The 26540-nt window shown below is 36.9% G+C and overlaps 1 protein-coding gene across 1 annotated transcript in view; it reads left to right on the top strand.

Moving 5' to 3' along the window:
- The window catches only part of LOC101050874 (uncharacterized), an 891623-nt gene that overhangs the window by 671602 nt on the left and 193481 nt on the right, over positions 1 to 26540 (top strand). The window contains exon 11 of the mRNA XM_074389917.1: positions 2459 to 2567. The gene's annotated coding sequence lies outside the window, so the exon portion shown is untranslated. The remainder of the gene's footprint in view (positions 1 to 2458; positions 2568 to 26540) is intronic.

Here is a 26540-nt window from a genome sequence, read left to right on the forward strand (position 1 = left end):
CACTGCAACCTCCGCCTCCTGGGTTCAGGCAATTCTCCTGCCTCAACCTCCTGAGTAGCTGGGATTACAGGCACACACCACCATGCCCAGCTAATTTTTTGTATTTTTAGTAGAGACGGGGTTTCACCATGTTGACCAGGATGGTCTCGATCTCTCCACCTCGTGATCCACCCGCCTCAGCCTCCCTTATGCATTTTTAAATCATCTGTTCTTCAAATTAAGAAAAGATGATTTAGTATTCCAAGTTAAATATTAAAATCAGCTTGTGAAAATAATGTCTATGATTAAATAATGATGAAACATAAATAGAATCATAAGAAAACTTATTATAAAATTAGCTCAACAAAAAGAAGGCCATAAACATAGAAAATGTAGAGTCGTGGTGGTTTTCAAGGTTGATCTTTAATTTGCATTCTGCACTTTCTAGTAATCAAAGTGAAAACAAGTGATGGTTGCTTACAAAAAGTCTCTGAGTGTAACCAAAGGTTTTTCACTGGCATTAGTTCTGGAAGAGTTTATTATATGGTAATTCATATATAGCTCAGAGTATTTTAATGACCAGTGTCCTCAATAAATATGGCTTTGGTGAAGTTGCTGTCATTATTCCTGTGATATTTGAAGAAGTTTCAACTTCTGATGTATTTAGGGAAATAACTGGACTATGTCATTTGTTTCCAGATGTGTTAGAAAAAATGGAAGAGGATCACTTATTTAATAAATCTTGGCAGGCTGTCTGATATGTCTCCCTTTTTTTTTCGTATGCATGCTGCCAAAACAAGCATGATATGTCTCACAATGTACGCTACGAGTATGTTGCAGTTCTCCACAAGCCATGTCAAGAAATGGTCTTAGTCATCTTTAAAAGACTCACTAGGGAGTTCTGAGCCAGTGAGATGTCTTTCCTTTTCATATGAGTGATACTAATAGAATTCTTGCTGTTGGACACACGATATATATCTTCATTAGTATAGTACTGAATACATGTTGTACTTCAGACACCGCAATGCTTTCATAAGGATTGAAGTGCTAATTCCAAAGGTTCACTCCAGTTCTATCAAATTATAGATTATTTTTCTCTGTTTATTTTTATACCAACTATAAGGGCATAAAAATAAAATAAAAGTTGAATACCATATTTTAAATAGTTCAAAAGTGACAAAAGTAACTTTAAAGTTATTGGTTAAGGCAAAAGTCATTATTTCTGTATCACTATATTAATTAGAGTACTTTTATTTGTAAGATAGCTGGTTTGATTGAGAGATAATACAATCATTTACCACAACTTGACTGTGTGTCACTAGTAATTGCTAATAATAGGCATCATTGCTAAAAGTAAATTATATTCTCTATAACAACAGCTGTTTATTAGGTACCTATTTAAACTATAGTGCCTCTTGTGTTCTCTAGTCTTAGAAATACCAAAATGAGGCAGGGCACAATTGCTCACACCTGTAATCCCAGCATTTTCGGAGGTTGAGGTGGGCAGATCACAAGGTCAAGAGGTTGAGACCAAGCTGGCTAACATAGTGAAATCCCATCTTTTTTAAAAACACAAAAATTAGCCAGACATGGTGACACATTCCTGTAATCCCAGCTACTCAGGAGGCCAAGGCAGGAGAATAACTTGAACCTGGGAGGCAGATGTTGCAGTGAGCTGAGGTTGCACCATTGCGCTCCAGCCTGGGTGACAGAGTGAGACTCTGTATCAAAAAAAAAAAAAAAAAAAAAAAAAAAACCTAAAATGAAAATCATTTGGTAGAAAACCCCATTTGGTCTAAAGAGTATTAGAGAGCTCAAAATAGCATAGCACACATAAAATAAAACAAAAAGACCAGAGACTCTCAACAGCCAAATGTAGTTATATAAAGAATATTGAATAACAAATTACTTCATTACCTTTATTGTTGAAGAAAATGTAAAGAATTCATTAGAAATCACTATAGTAATTAGAAATTCAGTTTGAGGGTTACAGGAAGACACTGCCATTCTCCCCTCATGCCATCTCATCTCATGTAGGTGTCATAAACTCACACAAAAGGAGTGATGTGAAAACTTCATGGTTAATGCCTCAATAGAAACAAATTAGGACATTTAGCCACCAAAGGAAATTGTTTGTGTTGAATTATCTGTTTGTCTCTAATTTTTAGCTGTCTCCTTTCATCTGGTCTTTATACAAAGCTTTTCTTCAGGCTAAAGATAATGAGCCCTGACTGTTTTTCAACATCTTCAGATAAAAAATGAAACAAGTACTGAAAGACACTTTCTCGTGTTTGCAGTGTTTAGTGTTATGTATCTGATACTTAGTTTTGCAAATGGAATTATATTCACATGGGTACATTTGTAAAATTTAGCTAGTCAAACAGTTGTAAAATACTACAACTACATAATATGAATTACTTATGCTAATGTTAAGTAATAACAGGATGGATTCTGTAGCCATTTTTTTTTTTTGTCACAGGAAGCTTTGCAGATGCTATTCAAGAAGAAATCTGGAGATCAGAGGTTGGAAAGGAAGGTCAACATTGCAGAGTGTTTCTCATTATGAAGTCCCTAGCATCGGTAAACAGGTAGACTATGTGCAGAGCTCTAAATTTTTTACATTGGCTTCTTCTCTTCTGGGATTCCCACTGTGAAGAGAGTATGTGCCCTCGGGACCTCAAGTGTTGTCCCTCAGGTACTTGATGTCTTGGAAGCCTTGTGATGAGGTGTCTGAACATCTTGGTGCAATGCACAGATGCTAGGAGATGACATATGGTTAGAAATGTGCAGTTTTATATCTGGCTAAAAATTGAGTGGTGTGAAAATCACCTCTCTAGAGCAATATATGGTTTGGGGGTTTGATACATAAAAAAGGAAAATGGAATGAATTCACTTTACAATATGTCTTTTAAAAGTTTTGTTTACTTCTCCTAGTGTCCTTTGCTTCAAATAATGAATGCTATGAACAGGCAGTGAATTAGATGCTTTTAAGAAGAAACACATAGTGCACCAGAGCACAATCAAAGCTGTGATAGATAAGTTCAGATCTGTCTAGTGCTCTTGGTTTATTGGTCCTTCAGGGAATGCCTGGAAAGTACCAAAGGAAAGATAGTTTTAGGCTGTAGGCAGTTGAAGTGCTATAGTGAGATCACTTATTAATCTTTAAACAGTACTGTCTGCTATTGTGTGTGTGTTTTAAAGTCCAATTTATCTTACTTTCTTCTGCTGTAATAGGATTTAAGGTCACATTCATAAATACAATCAAACAGCACCATAACAAAAGGTGAAGAAAAGTCACTAGAGGTACTAAATCTTTGGCCAATTGCATCACTATGAATTAAACTGAAGTCTGTTATTAAGCTAATAAACTGTGTGTGTGTGTGTGTGTGTGTGTGTGTGTGTGTGTGTGTGAATATGAGAGAGAGAAAAAGAGAGAGAGAGAGTCAGTGTAGTATGCTTGTGTGGTATTATGCTATCTTGCATGAGAAATACTATCACAGGTTAGCAAGGCCTTGCATGATTTGAAAACAATATATGGAAAAGTCATTAGTGTGGCTATGGGCAAGAGCAAATTTTCTGTGCTTTAATTTTTTTTCTGGTTCATTAAAATTCATCATAAAGAAATGTAGCTTTCTATGCAGGTTTTAATATCTATGTTATGCTGTATTATCTCAAGTTTCTTCACATTCTAAAGGAAAGAACAAAGCAATTGGAACTCAAAATTAGATGTATAGACTACTTGAGTAAGTATTCTAATTACACATGTAGAATGTGTGTGTGTGTGAGTGTGTGTGTGTGTGTACTTGTACATGATGTAATGCTGTTCTAATTTTTATGTATATTTCTTTTATTTCTGGTGACATGGAACTTCTAGAAAGCAGTGTGAGAGAAAAGCATTCAGATTAAAAAGAAGTGCCTAGCAGATGTGTCTGTATACAGCAAGTGAAGAACTTACCAAAGGGGTGTGAAAGCAAAATGCTAGTAACCTTATTTGATGTGAATAATTCAGTTATTAAGGCATTACTCACACAGTAAAGAATGTACCACCTATATTTAATTCTATATTAAATTCTATATTTAATGCCATCATCATTTATTTGCAATCTGGTGTTAAGTTTAACAATATACATGGTGTTAGAGGTCATGAGATGCAAAATCCAAGGAAATCAAATTATATACAGATTACTAAATATTTCTATTCATATTTAGAGATTATGCCATCAGATATATCTCTGGGAAACAAATGCTTACATATTTAACGGTGATAAATGAGGGAGCAATGTGAAGAAGTGTCAGCATTCATATCTAAGCCATTAATTATACTATACTATAGAAAATCACATGAAATGAAGTGAAGGTATCAGTATATGACAATAGTAACTTTTAAAATTCCTTGGGAAGTTAGTACCTTTCATTACAGCCTTTAACTGGGAATCACACTTGACTTTAATATTGCCAAATTTTTCCAGCATGAGAACATGGGACATAAGCATACATTTGTTTTCTCAGTATTTAGAAATGCCACACAATTCCAACTTCCCAATTATAAATATCTTTAAAGAGAAAAATAGAAATTTGATGGTTTCATGGTAAACTACTGCTGTCTGTTTTATGCTGCTACTGTACAAATTTCTTCTGCATCTAGTACGGAGCAAAATTATCAGCTGTTTGGCCACTAAATCACACTGTGTCTCTAGGTACACAGTGAAATAATAGACCCAGTATTTCCAGCAGCCAGAGACCTGAATGTAAGTCATAAACAGAACCATGCCCTTTAGATTGAAATCATCAATTCTGTGAGTTTGTAGGTTGCTATCTGTAACTGACTATCAGCTATTAATAATATCTCGCTGTCATGAACAGCTAATACAGTTTATGTTAACAATGTTATATGAATAACTATTTCAGCTAATGATCCATTCATTTTTTCCATTAGTGTAAGTTTGTGTGGATGGTCTGATTTTATTTAATCTTCTTTAATGGAACTCAGTGTATGGCTGCAGCAAACCTTTTAAAAACTAGTGTCTGATTACTTATCTCCTGAATTTTGACAGTATTACTGATCACTTATAAACCATTTTAATTCTAATATCCTTTACCAATTAAAGAAAATGATGACTTCTATCAATTATGAATTATACATTATATTTCTACTATGGCATATTGAAAAATGTACTTACGTATTGCTGTATTTGTTCATAACTCATAGATTATACTCATTTTGCATGTACTGAACATGTACTGTTTATTTCACAACTAAGTTTTTTAGCTGAAAATCCATTTTTAGCTCTTTAGAGATATAATGCCATATGTTGCTTTCTGCAGTATAACAATGTAATGCACCTTCATAATGGAGTTTGGACTTCTTCCAAAAAGGAAAATGATATAATCCTTCTGGTGAACTGTGAATTCCTACATTTACCCAGTGTCTTACCCAGCAGGAAATGAGCATTCCTCATGGACAGATTTCGTTAGAGGTCTGAGGGAAAGGGATATGTTGAGAGATTCACTGCTAACTGCAGCAGCAGGTTAATTGCTAGCTCTAAAATATTTCTGCAGTGTGTTTTTTTTTCCCTGGGGGAAAAATTTTCTAGTCATGTACCCGAAAGCAATCCATACTTTACATTCCATTGTTCTCAGTATTGACGTGCTTTTGTCGGCTTCTGGAAACATTCCTTGAAGATTTAGTGATGGCATTGGCAGCACTTTGCATAAATAAATCTTTTTATTTATGCAAATCAATAGTGCAAGTGACTTGCTTGTGGTCACCATGGTTTCCATCAAGTATCCTGTAATGATGGGAATGTTTGTGAACATAAAAAATATTAACTCTTAAAAGAGTTTAAAAAAGACATATATAATATGTCTTAGACCTCTATATTTGTAAGACTATTTTATGTGGGGTAGTAATTTTAAAAATATTTTCTGTAAAAAGATGGAATAGGGTTGTGAATTATATCACAGTGCTTATCTAAATATTGTATATGTTGTAGAAATAATAAGACATTGGTTTTGGATTTAAATAAACCAATAACTAATGATGTAAAACAAAAAGAAGCCACACACCTTTCATAGTGCAAGAGGCAGACTGTTGATGATATCACAGTACACCATGCATAGATGATGTTCCAGGGAATTTTTACCAGTATCCTGGACACTGGTGTTTTCAGAAAAATGATGATAACTCTCTTTGGATATGTTTTCTTTCAAACCTCAATCAGAGTTGAGCACCAACTAAGAAATGTGGATTTAAAGCTTCTCATGTGTCATATATATATATATATATATATATATATATATATATATATATATATAAAATTTTCCCTTCGGTTTTTTTTTTGATATCACTCACTTTTATATCATGTTATATTTTTGTAGAACTTCATTGCTAACATGCTCATTTACAAATATTATTTTCTTTTACCCTTTAGAAACCCTCAGGTAACATTATTATTCCATATTTATTAAAGAAACTATGTTTTCCAGTTTTATACACTATACCTAAATCTATATAATTCATAATACTAGCAAGAGCTACTATTTCTTCCCTGCTCACTTTTGTTTTCCATGTATTATTTAACTCTTACAACATTATAAGGCTATTATTTTCAGCAGAGGGGCATGTGAATTATAGAGAGGTTAAAGAACTTCAAATAGTCTATTAACTGAGCTGTCTTTCATTAATTCTTCTTTCCTCCAGTCTTGCTCAGTAAAAAGCTGTTGAGTCATTTTTCTTTAATGCTGCTAGAATGGCATCGCTCAGTTCATAATATACTTTCAGTGAACATTAACTGCTTGTTGATGCTGCCTGAACATAGTAAAAATTTCCTCTCTTGGTGTTTAAGACCTAAGATAGAGTTATCTTAAGTTATAATTAAAAGCTTACGCCAGATTTTCCAATACTCTAATATATCTAATTCGAACTCTCCGCCATATATCTTCAAATTTTCCAACATGAATTTTTACTTCTGCTGGTAACTTTATTTAAAAAAAAAATCTCAAGTCTGCTTGTCAGCATTTGAACCTATTTCTAATATATTCTTCATGAAAGAATCCTTAATCCATCAAGCAGATATGGTAATTTCCTCAAATGAATTCCCGTAGCAACTTGTACTTTCTCAATAATGCTTTGCAGATTTCACCTCATTTTTAAATTTTTCTTTTTTGACATATAAAATGCTATATGTGATTAATGCATACAACTTGATGATTTAGACATAGTATCCAACCATGAAACCATCATCATAATCTATGCCATCAACCTATCAATCACCTCCAAAAGTTTCTTCCCATTCTCTTATTATTATCATTCTGCAACAAAAACACTTAATATAAGATCTAATGACTTAGCAAAATTTTAAGTATATGCTTTTAACTATGGTCAATGTATGTGTGTGTGTCTGTGTACATACATATATCTATATAGTGCAGTAGACCTCTAGGACTTATATATCTTGTGTAACTGAAACTTTGTACCCTTTACTAAAATCTTCTTTTTTTCTCCTCCAAGCCTCTGGAAATCACCATTGCAATGTTTTAGTTTCTATCATTGAAAAATTTCAAGTATCCAAGGCCTATAGTATCTTGTTAGGAAATACAGGCATTTTTACTTTCTGGTCCATAATGTTAATATATTATCTAGTATGTGGCTCTAACATATATAGTCACATCAAGTATAATATTATATCAATGATTGACAAATTTATATTTTTATTGAAATCTGATCATACTCTTTTTGTGAAAGAATAGTTTCTAATTTATTGTCATCCTCCACAGTAAAAATTTAACAAAAACACAAACAAGAAAGAATTGAAGTAGAATTATTTTGCTTTTTGTTTAAAAGAATGTGCTATCCTCTCATGCTGATCTTACATCAACTTTGTTTTGTTGTTTTTGTTTCTTGCCAGTTTGAACCTATCCTTATAAAATCCAACCTCAGTGATTTTTATAAAACAGTAAAATAGCTTAGAACAGAGGGTAAAGTGGAAAGCAGTTTTATTTGATGACTGCCCCATCTCACAACACACACATACACACACACACACACACACACACACACACACATACACACAAAGTAAAACTAACACAGTGAACTAGTTCAAATTTGTACATCATTGTCTTGGTCAGCATCAGGTTCTAGACCCAGCTGAGGGCCGAAGGGAGTGGATAAACATGGGGCAGGGAACTGGAAGAACATTCAAGAGACAGCAGGTAAATGAGGCATGGCTTTATTCAGCTGCTCCTTCACAGTATCAGTGTTACATTTATATACCACAGAAACAATAGTGGCTGAGAGCCAGGTGATAAACTTCTCTATATTATGTTTACATGGCTATGGTTATGTAAGACACGGATTGTGTGCATGCACCACAATCCTGCTGAGTCATCCAGTCTGTTTACCTCCGCCTATGCCTGCTGCCCACTGCCTGCAGCACAGCCGTGTTCTTTACAATCATTTTGTTTAGGGAGCTGCTCCTTGAGTTGGGTATCCTGTGTGAATGGAATTTATGACAGCCTGAAAAGTATGTCTTGGTGGAGTTAGGGTTCAATGTACTTTATGGTTACTATTGGGAAGCAGTACATACATGAATATAACTTACAAAGTTATATAGATTATTTCTCTCTAGATCTTAGGTAAGTTTGCATCCTGACTTGTGATACCATATTGATATTCTGGGTGTGAAATAGTTGTAAGTCTTAGAATGAAACACAAAAAGACTGTCATAATTTAAAACAGCTGAATATCTGTTTCATATGTCAGAATTTAATGGGATTGGATTTGAAACACTGCATGTCTCTGAAAATATCTTTAGCGTATCATAGGCTCTGTATTGGATGTCCATGTGAAAAGCAATGTGGAATAAAGTCCATGTCACGGAGCTCTTAAAAGGGTTATCTGTTTATTTAGGACAACTTTCTCTAGGTTGGTCCTCAAAGGGAAAGTAGGGATCTTGGAAGTCCTGTAGCTGCTTCTTTGCAAATTTCATTTATAACTTAAACTACATTTTTAAAATTTATGACTCTTAAAATTTCATTTAAATGTCTTCTCACAAATTCTATTTGTAATTTATTTTTTGTTACATGAGTGTTGTTACCTTTAATAACATACCATGCTTTAATTACAGATACCAATATGTGACAATAATGACTAAGCCTTCATCCCACTAGCGAAAAATGAGGCTTCCGAAATTACACTTGATCAAATTAAAAATGTTCACTTGAATTTGAATTTTTAGGACTCAATATTCCTATATTATAACTATTATAATGAAAGCAGATGACATTTGCTGAAACAACATAATAATTAGAGCTGGCAGTACAGATTTAAACTGACCCATATGATAGAGATGCTACTTGTCCTAATAGTTTGCTTTAAACCTTAGTGCATTGAAAAGCTCAACTCAGCCACACAGTGCTGTCCACAGCAAGGAGGGGCTTTTCTCTCTAGCACTGTTGATAGCCCTGGAAGGCAACCACAGCAGTTACCTGGATGAAAATCTGATTGTAAAAGAAAATGAAGTGTACTTTGTCATTAATACTTATTAAATGAAAATATTTGCAACAAAATATAGAGTTGTTCCTCAGTATCCCTGGGAGATTGATTCTTGGACATCTCTAGAACAGTGTAAGGTGGGGATTTTTTCACAGTCCTTACTCACAGCAAAACAAGTAGTATGGTCAATACATCCTTAATAATATTTCTATATTAACTATAATAAAAAGGACTTTTCTAACATGGCCTTTCATGGTAGTCTTTAAACTCATGGGTAATGCCAAAGAGCCATTTTTAGCAAAAAATATATTTTTTAAAAGAGACACAATACGTTGGGTTCCTAAGCAAATCATTTTGGCTTTATACAAAATAAAATTTAGAACAGACAAGAAAATTTATTTCTGTAGGATATTCTTCATAAGTAGTATTTTTTTTCATAGTTGGACATAGATAAAAGTTGGGGGGAAAAGGTTGGTTCATTCTGCATCATCTTAAAGTACTGATGTTATTTGTTGCTGCTTAAATACAGTTACACATGCTTTGACAATAATCTTGACAAAGGTTATAGACATGTTAGGAAAATTATGGAACTTAATCAGCACACATATCTGAACAGAAAGACAAGGAATGATTTTAGTGCAACTCTAAAATCTGGTGTAAAGTTTTCTGATTCTATTGGAATACATGAAAAAGTGGACAATCTGCCAGAATCGTTTGCCAGTGACTTCAGATATAACTCGTATCTGGAAATGATTTTATTCCAGTTGGCTCCACTAATTGCCCATCATGATTATGAAAATGTTTCAAATATTTCTTGGTTCTATTTTTTTTTTTTTTGATTGCATTTTAGGTTTTGGGGTACATGTGATGAACATGCAAGATTGTTGCAAAGGTACACACTTGGCAGTGTGGTTTGCTGCCTTCCGTCCCCTCACCTGTATCTGTCATTTCTCCCCATGCTATCTCTTCCCACCTCCCTACCCCCCCGCCCCTCGCCCATTTCCCCCCAACGGACCCCAGTGTGTAGTGCTCCCCTCCCTGTGTCCATGTGTTCTCATTGTTCAACACCCACCTATGAGTGAGAATATACGGTGTTTGATTTTCTGCTCTTGTGTCAGTTTGCTGAGAATGATGGTTTCCAGGTTCATCCATGTCCCTACAAAGGACGTGAACTCATCGTTTTTGATGGCTGCGTAATATTCCATGGTGTATATGTACCACATTTTCCCTATCCAGTCTATCATCGTTGGGCATTTGGGTTGGTTCCAGGTCTTTGCTATTGTAAACAGTGCTGCAATGAACATTCGTGTGCACGTGTCCTTGTAGTAGAATGATTTATAATCCTTTGGATATATACCCAGTAATGGGATTGCTGGGTCAAATGGGATTTCTATTTTTAGGTCCTTGAGGAATCGCCACACTGTCTTCCACAATGGTTGAATTAATTTACATTCCCACCAACAGTGTAAAAGTGTTCCTATTTCTCCACATCCTCTCCAGCATCTGTTGTTTCCTGATTTTTTAATGATCGCCATTCTTACTGGTGTGAGATGGTATCTCAATGTGGTTTTGATTTGCATTTCTCTGATGACCAGTGATGATGAGCATTTTTTCATATGTTTGTTGGCCTCCCGTATGTCTTCTTTTGTAAAGTATCTGTTCATATCCTTCGCCCATTTTTGAATGGGCTTGTTTGTTTTTTTCTTGTAGATCTGCTTTAGTTCTTTGTAAATTCTGGATATCAGCCCCTTGTCAGATGGGTAGGCTGCAAAAATTTTTTCCCATTCTGTTGGTTGCCGATTCACTCTACTGACTGTTTCTTTTGCTGTGCAGAAGCTGTGGAGTTTGATTAGATCCCATTTGTCTATTTTGGCTTTTGTTGCCATTGCTTTTGGCGTTTTGGTCATGAAGTCCTTGCCTACACCTATGTCCTGAATGGTTTTGCCTAGATTTTCTTCTAAGGTTTTTATGGTATTAGGTCTGATGTTTAATTATTTAATCCATCTGGAGTTAATTTTGGTGTAAGGTGTCAGGAAGCGGTCCTGTTTCTGCTTTCTGCACATGGCTAGCCAGTTTTCCCAACACCATTTATTAAACAGGGAGTCCTTTCCCCATTGCTTGTTTTTGTCAGGTTTGTTGAAGATCAGATGGTTGTGGGTATGTTGTATTTCCTGTGAGGCCTCTGTTCTGTTCCATTGGTCTATATCTCTGTTTTGGTACCAGTACCATGCTGTTTTGATTACTGTAGCCTTGTAGTATAGTTTGAAGTCCGGTAGCGTGATGCCTCCAGCTTTGTTCTTTTTGCTTAGAATTGACTTGGCTATGCGGGCTTTCTTTTGGTTCCATATGAAGTTTAAGGTGTTCTTTTCCAGTTCTGTGAAGAAGGTCATTGGTAGCTTGATGGGAATAGCGTTAAATCTGTAAATTACTTTGGGCAGTATGACCATTTTCATGATGTTGATTCTTCCTAACCATGAACATGGAATGTTTCTCCATCTGTTTGTATCCTCTCTTATTTCGTTGAGCAATGGCTTGTAGTTCTCCTTGAAGAGATCCTTTACGGTCCTTGTTAGTTGTATTCCTAGGTACTTTATTCTCTTTGTAGCAATTGTGAATGGCAGTTCGTTCTTGATTTGGCTCTCTTGAAGTCTATTACTGGTGTATAGGAATGCTTGTGATTTTTGCACGTTGATTTTGTATCCTGAGACTTTGCTGAAGTTGTTTATCAGTTTCGGGAGATTTTGGGCTGAGATGATGGGGTCCTCCAGATATACAATAACTTGCCTTATGTATCTGGGTGCTCCTGTATTGGGTGCGTATATATTTAGGATCATTAGCTCTTCTTGTTGCAGTGATCCTTTTACCATTATGTAATGTCCTTCTTTGTCTCTTTTGATCTTTGTTGCTTTAAAGTCTATTTTATCAGAGATGAGAATTGCAACTCCTGCCTTTTTTTTCTCTCCATTTGCTTGGTAGATCTTCCTCCATCCCTTTATTTTGAGCCTTTATGTATCCTTGCATGTAAGATGGGTTTCCTGGATACAGCACACTGATGGGTTTTGGATTTTATCCAATTTGCCAGTCTGTGTCTTTTGATTGGGGCATTTAGTCCATTGACATTTAGGGATAGTATTGTTATGTGTGAATTTGATACTGTCATTTTGATGCTACCTGGCTGTTTTATTGGTTAGTTGATGCAGATTCTTGATTGTGTTGATGCTCTTTTACCATATGGTATGTTTTTGGAGTGGCTGGTACTGGTTGTTCCTTTATATGTGTAGGGCCTCTTTCAGGAGTTCTTGTAGAGCAGGTTTGGTGGTGATGAAATCTCTGAGTGCTTGCTTGTTCACAAAGGATTTTATTTTTCCTTCACTTATGAAGCTTAGTTTGGCTGGATAGGAGATTCTGGGTTGAAAGTTCTTTTCTTTCAGGATGTTGAATATTGGCCCCCAATCTCTTCTGGCTTGTAGGGTTTCTGCTGAGAGATCTGCTGTGAGTCTAATGGGCTTCCCTTTGTGGGTAACCCGACCTTTCTCTCTGGCTGCCCTTAGCATTTTCTCTTTCATTTCAACCCTGGTGAATCTGACAATTATGTGCCTTGGGGTTGCTCTTCTTGAGGAATATCTTTGTGGTGTTCTCTGTATTTCCTGGATTTGAATATTGGTCTGCCTTGCTAGGTTGGGGAAGTTTTCCTGGATAATATCCTGAAGAGTATTTTCCAGCTTGGATTCATTCTCTTCATCACATTCAGGTACACCTATCAGACGTAGATTAGGTCTTTTCACATAGTCCCACATTTCTTGAAGATTTTGTTCATTCGTTTTTGTGCCTTTTTTCTCTGTTCTTGCCTTCTCTTTTTATTTCATTGAGTTGATCTTCGACCTCTGATATCCTTTCTTCTGCTTGGTCAATTCGGCTGGTGAAGCTTGTGCATGCTTCACGAAGTTCTCGTGTTGCGTTTTTCAGCTCCATCAATTCACTTATACTCCTCTCTATGCTGTCCATTCTCATCAGCAGTTCGTCCAATCTTTTTTCAAGGTTCCTATTTTCTTTGCGTTGGGTTAGAACGTGTTCTTTTAGCTCATTGTAGTTTCTTACTACCCACCTTCTGAAGTCTGATTCTGTCATTTCATCACCCTCCTTCTCCATCTGGTCTGGTTCCCTTGCTGGTGAGGAGTTGTGATCCCTTTTAGGAGGAGAGTTGTTCTGGTTTCAGGAGTTTTCATCCTTTTTGCGCTGGTTTCTTCCCATTTTTGTGGGTTTATCCACCTGTTGTCTGTCTCTGTCCCAGGAAGTTGGAGCTTTATGAGTTTCCGTTACACTACTGCCTTTTTTGATTTTTCTTTCAGGTCTGACCCACCCAGCTAGCAGCACACCTAGCCACTGCTTGCCCGCAGGGGCTTTGCTGAGCTGCTGTGGGCTCCGCCCAGCTGCCCTGAGCTCTTCCCTGTAGTCCTTTTTATAAGGGCGTAGTTAGAACTGTCTCGGCAATGGTTGCCCCGCCTCTGTTATGGCGGACTCTCTCTGTTGTGGCAGGTTGCCTCGGCAACGGCAGCCTGCCTCCCTAGCGGTGGAGAGTCTCAGTAATGGCGGAAGCCCCTCCCCCACGGAGCCGGACCCTCCCGGTTCAGCTGTGCTTGGTTTGGAGGGCTCAACCCAGAGGGTTTCCAATTACTGTTTTTGTTTTCGTTGTTGTTGGGGGTGGAGGGGTGGGACCCTCTGCACTTTCACTGGGAGCTGAAGTCCTGAGCTGTTCTTAGGCGGCTGTCTTCCCAGCATTCCTTTCTTGGTTCTATTTTTAATAAATGCAGAGTGAATTTATAAAAGCATGTAACAAAATGTTTATTCTAGATTAATGAACACTTTATTCAGCTTTATTGAATAACTGACAAAAATTGTATGTGTTTAAGGAGTACAATGTGATATTTAACATATGTATACATTGTGAATGATTCCCACTATCAAGTTAATTAACATATCCATTATCACATAGTTACCTTTCATATAGTGAGAACACTGAAGATCTATTAACTTACTGTATCTGAAGTATGTAATACACTATTATTAACTGTAATCACTATGCTGTATGTTAGATATGTAGAAAATACTGATCCTGCATAAATGAACCTTTAAACCAGGCGTCCCTAAACTTTTTACACAGGGGGCCAGTTCACTGTCCCTCAGACTGTTGGAGGGCCGCCACGTACTGTGCTCCTCTCACTGACCACCAATGAAAGAGGTGCCCCTTCCTGAAGTGTGGCAGGGGGCTGGATTAAAGGCCTCAGGGGGCCACATGCGGTCCGCGGGGCCGTAGTTTGGGGACGCCTGCTTTAAACACTTTGACCAACATCTCTCTTTTTTCTTTCCCTCAAAACCTTGACAACCACCATTTTTGTCTTGGCTTCTAGGAGATTGACTTTTGTAGATTCTGCCTACAGTGAGATCATGGAGTATTTGTCCTTCTCTGCCTGGCATATTTCACTTAGAATAATGTTCTTAGGTTCATGATCTTGTCGGATATAGATGTTTATTGCTTTAAACTTCCTTCTTAGAACTACTTTTTTCTGTATTTCCTAAGCTTTCATGTTTCTATTTTCTTTTGTCTCAAGATATTTCTTTAATTTCCCTTTTGATTCCTTCTTTAACTCATCAGTTATTCAGAAGTATGTTACTTATTTTTAAGTATTTATGACTTTGTCAAGTTTCTTCCTGTAATTGATTTCTAATTTCATACAGTTGTGGTTAGGAAAAATACTTGATGTGATTTTAATCTTTTAAATGTATTTTGTAGACTGATATATGATCTATTCTGGAGAACATTCCATGTGTTCTTGAAAAGAATATATATTTATTGCTTTTGGATGAAGTATTTTGTATATGACTGTTAGCTCCATTTGTTATATAAGATTCCTTGAGTTCACTGTTTTCTTGCTGAATTTCTGTCTGAATGAACTTTTTATTATTCAGAATGGGGTACTGAAAGTCCCATACTGTTATTTTATTACTGTCTATTTCTCCCTTCAGCTCTGTTAATACTTGCTGTACATATACAGGTGCTCCAATAGTAGGCGTACACATATTTACAATTGTTACATCCTCTTGATGAAATTACTCTCTTAAGATTATGTATGACCTTCTTTGTCTCATGAGACTTTTTGACTTAAAGTTTACTTTGGCTTATGTAAGTATAGACCCTGCCTGCTCTCTTTTAGTCACCATATAGATAGAATACTTTTTTTTAATTCCTTCACTTTCAGCCCACGTGTGTTTTTCAAACTAATGTGAGTTTCTTATGGGCAGCATATCCTGGGTCTTGTTTTGTATCCATTCAGCTATTATTTCATTCAACTAGGAAATTTAATCCTTTTTATTTAAAGTAATTATTGAGATGTAAAGATTTACTATGGCTGTTTTGCTGATTGTTTACTTACTGTTTTGAAATTTATTTCTTCCTTTGTTCCTCTCTTGCTATATTCCTTTGTCATTTAATAATTTTATAGATAGAGGTATGGTTTCATTCTTTTCTCTTTCTCTCTTTTTAAATTATACTTTAAGTTCTGGGGCACATGTGCAGAAGGTACAGGTTTGTTACACAGATATACATGTGCTATGGTGGTTTGCTGAACCCATCAACCCATCGTCTACATTAGGTATTTCTCCTAATGCTATTCCTCCTTCTGCCCCCAACCCCCAAAAGGCCCAGGTGTGTGATGTTCCCCTCCCTGTGTCCATGTGTTCTCATTGGTCATCTCCCACCTATGAGTGAGAACATTTGGTGTTTGGTTTTCTGTTCTTGTGTTAGTTTGCTAAGAATGAAGGTTTCCAGCTTCATCCATGTCCCTGAAAAGGACATGAACTCATTTTTTTGTGTGGCTGCATTGTATTCCATGGCATATATGTGCCACATTTTCTTTATCCAATCTTTCATTGATGGGCATTTGAGTTGGTTCCAAGTCTTTGCTATTGAGAACAGTGCTGCAATAAACATAGCATGTGCATGTGTCTTTTTAGTAGAGTGATTTATAATCCTTTGAGTATATGCTCAGCAATGGGATTGCTGGGTTAAATGGCATTTCTATTTCTAGATCCTTGAGGAATCACCACACTGTTTTCCACAATGAACTAAATTTATACTCCCACTAACAGTGTAAAAGCGTTCCTGTTCCTCCACATCTTCCTCAGCATCTTTTGTCTCCTGATTTTTTAATGATTGCCATTCTAACTGGAATGAGATAGTTTCTCAATGTGGTTTTGATTTGCATTTCTCAAATGACCAGTGATGATGAGCATTTTTTTCATATGTATATTGACTGCATAAAAGTTTTCTTTTAAGAAGTGTCCATATCCTTCGCCCACTTTTTGATGGGGTTGGTTTTTTTTTTTGTAAATCTAAGTTCTTTATAGATTCTGGATATTAGCCCTTTGTCAGATGGATAGATTGCAAACATTTTCTCCCATTCTGTATATTGCCCGTTCACTCTGATGATAATTTTTTTTTCTGTTTAATTAGATTCCATTTGTCAATTTTGGCTTTTATTGCCATTACTTTTGGTGTTTTAGTCATTAAGTCCTTCCCCATGCCTATGTCCTTAATGGTATTGCTGAGGTTTTCTTCAAGGGTTTTTATGGTCTTAGATCTTACGTTTAAGTCTTTAACTCATTTTGAGTTAATTTTTTGTATAATGTCTAAGGAAGGGATCCAGTTTCAGCTTTCTGCATATGGCTAGGCAGTTTTCCCAACACCATTTATTAAATAGGGAATCCTTTCCCCATTGTTTGTTTTTGTCAGGTTTGTCAAAGATCAGATGGTTGTAGATGTGTGGCATTATTTCTGAGGCCTCTGTTGTGTTCCATTGGTCTATAAATCTGTTTTGGTACCAATACCATGCTGTTTTTGTTACTGTACCCTTGTAGTTTAGTTTAAGTCAGGTATTCTGATGCCTCCAGCCTTGTTCTTTTTGCTTAGGATTGTCTTGGCTATGCAGGTTGCATGTAAAATTTAAAGTAGATTTTTCCAATTCTGTGAAGAAAGTCAATGGTAATTTGATGGGAATAGCATTGAATCTATGAATTAGTTTGGCCAGTATGGCCATTTTCATGATACTGAGCATGGAATTTTTTTCCATTTGTTTTTGTCCTCTCTTATTTCCTTGAGCAGTGGTTTGTAGTTCTCCTTGAAGCAGTCCTTCACATCCCTTATAAATTGTATTCCTACATATTTTATTATCTTTGTAGCAGTTGTGAATGAGAGTTTATTCATGATTTGGCTCTCTGTTTGTCTATTATTGGTATATAGGAATGCTTGTGATTTCTGCACATTGACTTTCTTTGCTAAAGTTGCTTATCAGCTTAAGGAGATGTTGGGCTGAGATGATTGAGTTTTCTAAATATACAATTGTGTTATCTGCAAACAGAGACAATTTGACTTCCTCTCTTCCTATTTGAATACCCTTTATTTTTTATCTTGCCTGACTGCCCTGGCCATAACTTCCAATACTATGTTGAAGAGGAGTGGTGAGAGAGAGCATCCTTGTCTTGTGCCAGTTTTCAAAGGGAATGCTTCCAATTTTTGCCCATTCAGTATGATATTGGCTGTGGGTTTATCTTAAATACCTCTTATTATTTTGAGATATGTTCCATCAATACCTAGCTAATTGAGAGTTTTTAGCATGAAGGGCTGTTGAATTTTGTCAACGGCCTTTCTACATCTATTGAGATAATCATGTGGTTTTTGTCATTGGTTCTGTTTATGTGATGGATTACATTTGTTGATTTGCATATGTTGAACAAGTCTTGCATAGCAGCAAGGAAGCTGACTTGATCATGGTGGATAAGCTTTTTGATGAGCTGCTGGATTCAGTTTGCCAGTATTTTATTGAGGTTTTTCACATTGATGTTCATCAGGGATATTGGCCTGAAATTTTCTTTTGTTGTTGTGTCTCTGCCAGGTTTTGGTATCAGGATGATGCTGGCCTCATAAAATTAATTAGGGAGGATTCCCTTGTTTTCTATTCTCTGGAATAGTTTCAGAAGAAATGGTATCAGCTCCTAATTGTACCTCTGGTAGAGGCACTCAACACTTTTTTCTTCATTTCAACCTTGGTGAATATAATAATTATGTGTCTTGGGGTTGCTATTCTTGAGTAATATATTTGTGGTGTTCTCTGTATTTCCTGACTTTGAATGTTGGCCTGCCTTGCTAGATTGGGAAGTTCTCCTGGATAATATTCTGAAGCGTGTTTTCCAACTTGGTTCCATTCTCCCTGTCACTTTCAGGTACACCAGCAAATGCAGATTTGGTCTTCTCACATAGTCCCATATTTATTGGAGGCTTTGTTCATTTCTTTTCACTCTTTTTTCTCTAATTTTGTCTTCTCACCTTATTTCCTTGAGTCAGTCTTCAATCTCTGATATCCTTTCTTCGGCTTTTGTCTTCTCACCTTATTTCCTTGAGTCAATCTTCAATCTCTGATATCCTTTCTTTGGCTTGATCAGTTCAGCTATTGATACTTGTGTATGCTTCACGTAGTTCTCGTGCTGTGTTTTTCAGCTCCATCATGTCATTTATGTTCTTCTCCAAGCTGGTTATTCTAGTTAGCAATTTATCTAACCTTTTTTCCAGGTTCTTAGCTTCCTTGCATTGCGTTAGAACATGCTCCTTTAGCTCGGAGGAGCTTGTTATTACTCACCTTCTGAAGCCTACTTCTGTCAATTCGTCAAACTTATTCTCCATCCAGTTTTGTTTCTTTGCTGGTGAGGCATTGTGATCCTTCAGAGGAGAAGAGGCATTCTGCTTTTTGGATTTTTCAAACTTTTTGCACTGGTTTCGCCCCATCTTCTTGGATTTATCTACCTTTGGTTTATGATGTTGGTGATGTTGAAGCTATTTCTTTCTGTTTGTTAGTTTTCCTTCTAACAGTCATGCCTCTCTGGTGTAGGTCTGCTGGAGTTTGCTGGAGGTCCACTCAAGACACTGTTTACCTGGGTATCACCAGTGGAGGTTACAGAACAACAAAGATTTCTGCCTGTTCCTACCTCTGGAAGCTTCATCACAGAATGGCACACGCCAGATGCCAGCCATAGCTCTCCTGTATGAGGTGTCTGTCGGCCCCTGTTGGGAGGTGTCTCCCAGTCTGGATACATGGGGAATCAGGGACCCACTTGAGGAGGCAGTTTGTCCCTCATCAGAGCTCAAACACTGTGCTGAGGCAGCAGCTGCACTCTTCAGAGCTGTACAGCAAGGACATTTAAGTCTGCTGAAGCTGTGTTCACAGCTACCGCTTCCCCCAGGTGCTCTGTCCCAGGGAGCTGTGGTGGGCTCTGCCCAGTTCAAACTTCCTGGCAGCTTTGTTTACACTGTGAGGGCAAAACCATCTACTCAAACCTCAGCAGTGGTGGATGCCCTTTGCCTCCACCAAGCTCACATCCCAGGTCGACCTCAGACTGCTGCGCTAGCAGAGAGAATTTCAAACCATGGGTTTTAGCTTGCTGGGCTCCGTGGGGGTGGGACCCATCGAGCTAGGCACCAGAGAGAATCTTCTGGTCTGCTGGTTGTGAAGACCATGGGAAAAGCACAGTACCTGGGTCAGAATGCACCGTTTCTCCTGGTACAGCGTCTTGCAGCTTCCCTTGGTTAGGAAATGGAAATCCCTCGATCCCTTGTGCTTCCCGAGTGAGATGATGCCCCAGCCTGCTTTGGCTTGCCCACCATGGGCTCCACCCACTGTCCAATCAGTCCCAATGAGATGAACTGGGTACCTCACTTGGAAATGTAGGAATCACCTGTCATCTGTGTTGATCTCACTGGCAGCTACAGACTGGAGCTGTCCCTATTCAGTCATCTTGCCAGCAATCCCTTTTCTCTTTCTCTTTTGCATATCTACAGGCTTTATTCTTTGTGGTTTCATGAGATTTACATGAAGTATCTTAAAGTTATAACATTTATTTTAAGCTGATAATAACTTAATATTGATTCTGTACAAAACACTACAGTTTAACTTCTCATTCCACACACATTTTGTTGTGATGTCACAATCTACATCTTTTTACATTGTGCATATTAACCAATTATTGCAGATATAGTTTTTAATCCTTAGGCCTTTTACTTTTATGCTAGAGTTAAAATTGACTTATCCATCACCATTATAATGTTAGTGTATTCTGACTTGACTATATTCTTTTCTTTACAGTGAGTTTCATACTTTCATGTTTTCCCACTTTTACTTATTATCCTATTATTTCAACTTGAAGAACTTCCTTTAGCATTTCCTGTAACACAAGTCTAGTGGTGATGAATTCTTTAAGAATTTGTTTGTCTGGGAATATCTGTATCTCTACTTCATTTCTGAAAAGCAACTTTGCCATGTATTGTTTTCTTGGTTGGCAGCATTTTTTGCTTTCAACACTTTGGCTATATTATACTAATATGTCTTAGCCTGCCAGGTTTTGATTGATCAATCCATTTATAGTCCTATAAAGGATTCCCTTCTAAGTGATAATTCACTTTTCTTTTGCTACTTTCAAAATTCATTGTCTTTTTCTTTTGAGAATTTGCCTATTACATTTTGGAGGAGATCTCTTTGTGCTCAATCTATTTGAATCTGTTTGGGTAAACTGAATATGCATTTCTCTTTCCAGATTTGGAAACTTTTGTCATTGTTTCTTTAAATAAGCTTTCCATTTTTATCTCTTTCTCTGTTCCTTCTTAAACTTTCGTAATGCATGTAATACTTTTCTTGATGGTGTCTCCTAAGTCCTATAGGCTTTCTTCACTCTTTTCCTTATTTTTTCTATTTAATCCTCTGACTACATAATTTTAAATAACGTGTATTCAAGCTCACTGAGTCTTTTTCTGCTTGATTAAGTCTACAATTGAATCACTCTATTTAATTTTTTTCTTGAGTCTTTGTGTTCATCAGCACCAGTTTTCATTTAATGTTTTCTTATGGCCTCTATCTCATTGTCAAGTTTTATATTTTGTTTATGTGAACATACACAAGTTTTGATTTTATTTTGTTTAGTTGTCTGTGGTCACTTATTGGTCGCTGTCTTCATTTGACATTTTTTTGCAGGCAGTTCACAGCTCTCCATTTTTGTAGGGCTGGTTAGTAGTGCTTTGTTTTATTTATTTAGTGGTGTCATGCTTCCATGATTATTCATGTCCTTTGTGCCTTGTGTCATACACTTGCTTAAGTAGACAGGTCTTCCAGTATTTACAGAGTGACCTTGGCAGGGAAAGCTCTCGTTAGTCAGCTCTTCTCCAGGGACCGGGGCAGGCTTATTGACAGAATACTTGGGTAGACTGCCTTGTGCTTGGGTCAGTGAATGGGTGTGCCTAGTGCTTGTGTTTGAAAAGATTATCCTGGTGCCTGAGTCCTTTGGAATGATACTGGAGCTTGGATCCATGTTGGTGGGGCTGGTACCTGATTACACAGAAGCAGGCCTGAAGCTTCAGTACATGGGTATGGACCTGGATCCCGGATTCTTTGGAGCCAGCCTATAGACTAGGTCCATCAATATGAAGCTGGTATCTGGTACTGCAAGGCATGGCCTGGAGGTTGATCTTGTACTGGGATGGGCCTAAAGCTCAAGTCTGAAGGGACAAGCCTGAAGTCTGGTATCATAAAGATGGTCTAGCACTGGATCAGGCTTATAGCCTAGGACTGCAGACACTGTCCTGGCATTGGCATCTGCCTGAGGCATAGGTCCTCAGGGGTAGGCTGGAACTTGGTACTACAGGGGCCAGCCTGGAGCCTTGGGCCATGGAGGAAGACTTGCACATAATTGGGACTGAAGCCTAAAGCTGTGGGTGTTGAACTGGTGGCTGCAGCATGGAAATCAGTCTGGCTCCAGAATTCACTGGGATGGGCCTGGTACTTGGGCAAAGTCAGGTACTCACTTTACTCTCCTTCTCCCACAGAAAAGGGCATCTCTCTGTAAGAGGCATGGGCTTGGGAAGGGGTGATGTCAATAATGTGAAACTTTTCTTCCTATCTTCCTCTTCAATGCATCTTTTCTTATTTCTGTGTTCCACTTGGATGCTGTAATATCTCACTTGTACGCTCTCGTGAAGTTACCTTTGCTTGTGATAGTTCTTCACAATTGCTTCTGTGACTGAATGAGTGCTGTAAACTACTATTTCACCATCTTTCTAATGTCACTTTCTTCCACTCTACTGAATAAGCGCGCGCGCACACACACACACACACACATATGAAAATTTATGAAAAATAGTAATCAAATTGTAGAGTATTTGACCTTAATCCAGGTTTAATTGTCAAGGCAATCCTAATGTCCCAAACCTCATATCATGTGTAAACTTAAAAACATTTAGATTTTCATTCTTAATTTCTGAATATATATGCAGTTTATAGTTTCAAATCATTAAAGTGAAAAAAAAAACCTGTAAATGGAAAACAGAACCGTTTCTGTTTTAGAGTACTCTAAAGTGTTGTAGCTGTCTGTAATATTCTTGTTGACCCTGATATCTATAAGGTATGAATATGCAAGTTCTATTTAAGTATAGTAATTGGGGGTGATGATTAAATTTCACCCAGAAAAGTTTCATTCCAAAGGAAGCAAAACTACCAGTAAAAGCTAAAACAAATGTTTTGCTTTATTCATAACCATTGACAAGTTGATTAAAAAGGGCCAGGATTAGGGTGAGGCAAACTTTGAACCTGAGGCACAAAATTTAAGGGAGTACTCACTCTCAGCTGCCAACAAGTAGGACAAGGAGTATTCTATGCAGAAGTAGAGATCCAAGGTTTTTGCCTCAGGTATAGGCAGTCAGCACTTCAGTGAAAGAGAAGGAAGGACACTCCATGGGTGAGCTTAGAGGACACAGTGCAATGATGTATTTTAGTGCTATTTGCACAGATGGTGGAGGTGGCGTCCGTGCTGATTTTTTAAATGGTGCAGTTAGCTGACATTAGGACCTGGCAAGGTATAGAAAAGTTGTTCTTTGTAGCACATTCCTTGTACAACTTTGAAGTTTTTTTTGTGATTTTATATTCTTCAAAGCTGTTTACACAAAAGAGAAATATTTTCACAGTATGCATGGATATAAATAGTTATCTCAAAAATTTAATTACACAACAGGACAATTTGGATATTTTAATATTACATATTTTTTAAAAACTGAAAATGAGAGGGAAATCATCATATTTTTTCCTTCCAGAGCAAAAGGAGCCAGGTGCCTAAGTCCAGCATTTCCCCCATATTCCACTGCAAAGAGCCATTCTATTATATAAACATACATGTCTTGCTCTTTCCACTTTAGATTCTACATTTTGTGAGCTCATGGGCTTATAATTATTTATACTTTCTCCAAGGTATCACCTAATAATTCAGATAATTGAGGATTAATAATTATTGGCAACTTCCTCTTCATTTGCTTCTAGACCAATGGGGGGAAAAAAAAAACAGACTTATGGAAAAATACACAGCAAAATGGTTTGGAGAGTAACATTCCAGCTCCAAACTAAAGGGAGCTTTCATAATACTTTTTCCATCCCCAGTCTAAGAAGCCTAGAAGGCTAGAACTGTACAACTGACAGCCAGGAGGCAAATATGAAGGACTTCACCCTTGCCTCAAACACCTTGAAGTAATAAGGTGAGTAATAGGTCTGGATTCCCAAAAACAGAGGTGGAAAGGAGAATATGCTTCATCTGCTGGCCATTAAGTGAAAGCAAGCAGGGAAAGAGAGAGAAAAAAACTGAAAATGAGCGTGAAATCATCATATTTTTTTCCTTTCTGAGAGAGAAGAGCCAGGCACCTAGGTCTAGTATTTACCCCAGAGAAGTCCAGTATTTTCCCAGGGAAATCTGGGGCACACTGGACCAGCTGTCTTCATGTTATATTTATCTATAAATCCTAATCTATAGAGCATAGTAATTGAGAAGTAATGGACAGAGGAAAAGCCTTTCTTCTAATCCTCCTTTTGTAAGAGAATAGTAACACTAAATGTTTTTGTATTTTGTTCAAAGCAGTAGCATGTGGAGAGGGAAAGTAGAGTTTCCTCTATGTGATGTCCTACATACTAGGGAAGCATTTCGAAATGTATTATCTCTTTTTATCCTATCTAGAACCCTACTATTTAGGGAATTTATATTCCCATTGTACAGATTCAGAACTTGAGGCTTAGAGTGATATAGTAACTTGGCTTATGTCACAAGATAAGTGTAGAGCAGAGCTTGGACTCAAACCTGTGCTTTGATATACTACATGGATGGAATTTTATCATTTATATTCACATGGCTCAGTTGGAATATTACTTTTGCTATAATGCTTCCTTTATTCCTCCGATCAGATATAAATATTATTCTACCCTCAGCATCTCCATATTTACTTAGTAGTATGTAGATTTCTAGTCGCTCTAGGATTTTTGATTATTTATTTAGGTGTATTTGTTATCTCCTTTACTTGATTTTATACTAGGTGGGAGAGAGGCTTGTGTCTAAATTCTGTTTGTATACAACATAGGACCTCACAAAGATTTATTCAGTAACTTAAATTTTGCTTCTAAAATTTAATAATTCTACCAGTTCTGAGGTTTAAAAAATGATGAAAATTTAATTGTAACAGTAGAGAAAATTTCTGTTTCCTTTGAGATAAAATTGACATTTCGATGTTTTGTGCATTGTGTTCAGTTGCATGCAGAATTAATCTCTGAATATCAAGGTCTTTGATTCAAATTATTTTCTTTGGCCATTTGGCAAGAAATGTTCTTTTGAACCCTGTAGCTCTTGAATTGTTGCCATCGTGTTAAAATCCCTAACACTGTTCTGTACCATTTGAATGGGGATGTAAAAAGAAAGCTATTATTAACCTGCAACTCTTTTGCTCTACTGGAATTCTGCCTAAGGTCTGACAGGCTTTATTTTAAGCCCCATCTTCTTACGTGAGGAGTTTACATGCAAGCCCTGAGATTTTGACAGCGAACCATCATGGTGTGTGCATGAAATCCCGAGTCTTTTCTACATCTGTCATCTGCTTGAAAATTCTGACCTGAAGGCACAAAGCATTTAAATTACAGACCATATGGAACATCTGGAAATTTCTGATTTCCATTTGATGGGCCATAACTAAAACCCATCTCTTCCTAGTTCATTACTTCACTCACTAATGATTAGTGCTGCATCAGGTCTGTTTCAATTCCCCTTTCTGGTCTGATAGTTCTCTATGTCTTTTATTTCCTGCTGTCTTGAACTCTGCTTCACTTGCTCCCCTCCATCTCGTTTACTGTAATGACAAACCTCCCTCCTCAAATTATTTTAGTTCAATTAAGTATCCAGGAAGGCCAGACATTAACACTTTATCCCTCAAGTTAGATGACTACTTGTTGTGAGCACACCTTGCTCGAAAGAGTGCTTGTGGTATTTTCATTCATAAGCCCTATGCTTACATAAGGGACTATGAAAAATCGTGTGTGTGTGTGTGTATATATATATATATATATATATATATATATATATATAAAATTTTACTTTCTAATTTTCTATAGATTCAACTATTGTCCTCTTGACATTGAGCTTTTTTGTCATGTATTTGAAGATGACAGTAGGGGTAAGTTACCTCTGTGACATTTTTATACTTTTATATTACTTAGTTTTAGTAAGCAGTTCAGGGAAAAAATGATTGCATATGCAGTAAGCAACTTCTTTAGGCTCCTCTTTTTATTCTGTGCTTCTTCTCTAGATCCTCCTCACCTAACATTGTCACTTCCAGCCATGCTTGCATTAAGTCAGCTTGTTCTTCCTTCCAATTAAATAGGTGATTTTAACATTTTGAAGTACAATAATGGCTTTGGAGATGAAGCCAGTCCTAGCAACAGTGTAGGATGGTTGAAGAAAGCAACCAAGTTTTATAAATTTGAAAATGAGACTTTTCCTTGCTCTTTCCACATAGGTAAGATGTGTAAAATTTGGTATGAATGGCACATGTAGATATCCTGTATAATTCTGTATTTACTTTTTAAAAAGCAATAGAAAATGTCCTTGATGTTTTGGGGGCTTGAGTGAATGCTAATTATATATATTCCTTTTTCTGTGCTGTGAACCAACTGGG

Source organism: Saimiri boliviensis, chromosome 2 (genome assembly GCF_048565385.1).
Source record: "Saimiri boliviensis isolate mSaiBol1 chromosome 2, mSaiBol1.pri, whole genome shotgun sequence".
Lineage (NCBI taxonomy): Eukaryota > Metazoa > Chordata > Mammalia > Primates > Cebidae > Saimiri > Saimiri boliviensis.